Genomic DNA, 3,503 nt, shown 5'->3' with positions numbered 1-3,503 from the left:
ACAGATGAACAATACTTTTACTGTCAGAAAAGTAATTTTGACATATATATTAACCTATTAAGAAGGGATATATTTACGATACTGCTGTCAGGTCATTAAAGATTGCATATGTTGGCGTTAATATTGATTCACTTATAGGGTCTTTGCATCGGAACAAAACACATTTATTCAAAAACCAGTTGTTGGCATGACACGGGTTATGTTCTTCTCATATTGTTATGATGGTATGATACTAAAACCCTAAAGAGAAGGATTGTGCCTGATATTCATACGATGAAATCATAATCTTTCAATCAGTTTAATTGAAGTCTGGAGCTGGCATGTCAGTTAGCTGCTAGTAGTCTGTTGTTATTTATGTATAATTGTCATTTTGTTTATTTTCTTCTGACATCAGTCTCGGACTTCTCTTGAATTGAATTTTAAATGTACATATTTTTATGCGTTTACTTTTTCTACATTGGCTAGAGGTATAGGGGGAGGTTTGAGATCTCATAAGCATGTTTAACCCCGCCACATTTTTGCGCTGTCCCAAGTCAGAAGCCTCTGGTCTTTGTTAGTCTTGTATTGTTTTAATTTAAGTTTCTTGTGTACAATTTGGAAATTAGTATGGCGTATATTATCACTGAACTAGTATATATTTGTTTATGAACCAGCTGAAGGACACCTCCAGGTGCGGGAATTTCTCGTTGCATTGAAGACCTGTTGGTGACCTTCCGCTGTTTTTTTTTCAATAGTCGGGTTGTTGTCTCTTTGATACATTCCCCATTTACATTCTCAATTTTATTAACCTTCCATGGAAATACTAATACACATATAAAGGCAACAGTAGCATACCGCTGTCCATATTCCCGTCGGAAAGAGAGGAGAACATTATGTACGAAATTCTTTTATATACACACAACGGAAAATCGATTTTGTATTTATAAGTCACAGGGAAGCGTTCAAGTAACTTAAATAAAAAATATGACCAACATATTATATTAATACTAATGTACAAATACGCAAAAATGTTACGACGCAATTCATAGTCGTCAGGCAAGTTAGTTTAGCAACAGAAAGAATTATTATGTCAGCAATTTTTCACAGGTAATTTACAAAGACTTATACCTCGAATTTGACAAACACAGTCATCTCAGTTTAGTTTAAACATATTTATTTATAGTGGATTGGGAAACAAGTTTTGCAACTAATAGTAATCCCTTTCCACTTTGCGGGTGCGAGTGCTGCCTTGTACCGGCATTATCATACTCTACAAGGGCTACAAGGGTGTCTTTAACGTTCAAGAGATATGACTCTCTCTTAACACGGGTCAGCTTTAATCGTCCCTTTCCGATGGACTATCATCGTTTCCTCAAGACCATACTCGCAAATGGTGTCAAGGGAGAGCCGAAAATTGAGTTCCTGAAATTTTCATCCCAAACGGGATGTCAAAGAACGCCTCTTCCTTTAAAAAAAAGTTCATAGGAAGGTACCAACACCTTGTTGATAAATATTCCGTATCAACTTCACAAATAATACATGATGGTATTGATGAATAGATTCTGCGTACTAACGTTGTTTATCATTTTAATAAGGTGTCATATTGTTCTGTTATTTGTATTTGTCAATAGCTCGGTACTTATGCATCCCGTGAATGTGTCTTTCATTTTGCTAGTGTGATTTGTCTGTGTGACTTTTTGTGTTTCTTAGATACATATCACGTGGCTCGGTACTTAAAGCACCCCGCCATTATGTTATTGTTCTATTATATTTTTGGCATATTTTGACAAAATTAATTTATATTTCTATATGTGTAACGTTTATATTCTGACGGCTACACGCAATTCTACTTCTACACCAGCGTGTAAACCTTACCATTTGGTCACAGGACTCAAAATATTTTAATCCTTTATAGGTTGATTGAACCTACATAAATAAAATACAAAAAGTAGTAAGCATACGTGGTTGTTAAATTTGATATATGCTTGTTTTGCCTTTTTGTTGAATATTGTTTGTTATTGTTCTAATTGAGATTGTGATACGGTGATGACTTGTGTACCCCTATTTTGAAAATTTTACCTTTTATGTCGGTTTTGTTCACGAATTGTTGTCAATATAATGGAATTTGATGCCACTGTCATACACGTGAGATGTTCAGCGCTCTGTACCAAGTTCAATCCACCCTTTTCTACATAAGAAAATGCTTGTACCAAGTCAGGAATAAGACAGTTATGGTCAATTCGTATGATTTATTCTCTCTTTTTATTTTGCCATTTCATTAGGGACATACCGTTTTGAATTTTCCTCGGAGTTCAGTTTTTTTAGTGATTTTACTTTTTACGAATAACAAGGAAAATGAGCCTTAAATTAAGGAATGTATCTCCCTCATGCAAACCTCTGATTCCTTTCACGGATTTGGCTATACTTTGTGAACCTTTTGGATTATAGCTCTTCATCTTTTATATAAGCTTTGGATTTCAAATATTTTGGCCACGAGCATCACTGAAGAGACATGTATTGTCGATTTGCGCATCTGGATGCCAGAAAATTGGTACCGTTAATTTTATTACAGAAATGCAGGTGAAAAAAAAGATTTTTTTATTTTTTCATAAAAGCGTCATGATTAACCTTACAGCACAACGCGAGTGTTTTATGTTTTCCATTTATTTGTAAAACATTATATCGTCGGGCAATATTTTTAATGTGAAAAAGATGATTATAAGATTAATATTTCTGAATAAGCTTTTGATTTAAATATGATTTTTTTTCCAGAGAAGCTGAGGCAACGAACGTAGTGAAAATACTCGAACAAGTATGGGAAACATTTTTAACAACTTTTTCAGTTGGTGTATCTGACTATCTAAGTATCGAACGCCTGGGGATTATTTTGAACAATCTTACTGAACAAGGTTTGATGATAATCATATAAATTTTCATTTTTTTCCAGAATAATGTTTAAAATATAAAACTTTACCTCAAGAATTATTTTTCGAATCATTTAACTGCTAAATATGCCTATAAAAGTAAAAACACAAAAATACTAAACTCCGAGGAAAATTCAAAAAGGAAAATCCAAACATATCAAACGAATGGATTACAACTGTCAAATTCCTGCCTTGGTACAGGCATTTTCTAATGTAGAAAATGGTGGATTGAACCTGGTTTTATAGCTAGCTAAATCTATCACTTTTATGACAGTCGCAAGGTATTGACAATTCACTTAGAAAGTAAAAAAATAACCCCACGAGACAATAAAGTAAATCCTTTATTATCACAGGTCTGTCTGTGTGTCTTTGGAATTTCAACCAAAGACAAGAAACTAGATCTTTCATAACTATATTGGATACATAAACTACATAAGTGTCCTTACAAAAAACAACGGTATATTGTTGTCTCTTCCGAAATCTTCACGAAACCTCTATCTCTATCATTAAAATGAATTTTATCAGCTATCAAAGCCGAGCTTTAATGTTGTGAAACTTTCTATTCTAGAGATCGTTTAAAATCAGATGTTGATATAAAAA

This window comes from Mytilus edulis, chromosome 5, assembly GCF_963676685.1.
Source record: "Mytilus edulis chromosome 5, xbMytEdul2.2, whole genome shotgun sequence".
In the NCBI taxonomy this organism is placed as follows: domain Eukaryota; kingdom Metazoa; phylum Mollusca; class Bivalvia; order Mytilida; family Mytilidae; genus Mytilus; species Mytilus edulis.
The sequence above is the reverse complement of the archived record's forward strand: the minus strand, read 5'-3'. Positions refer to the sequence as shown.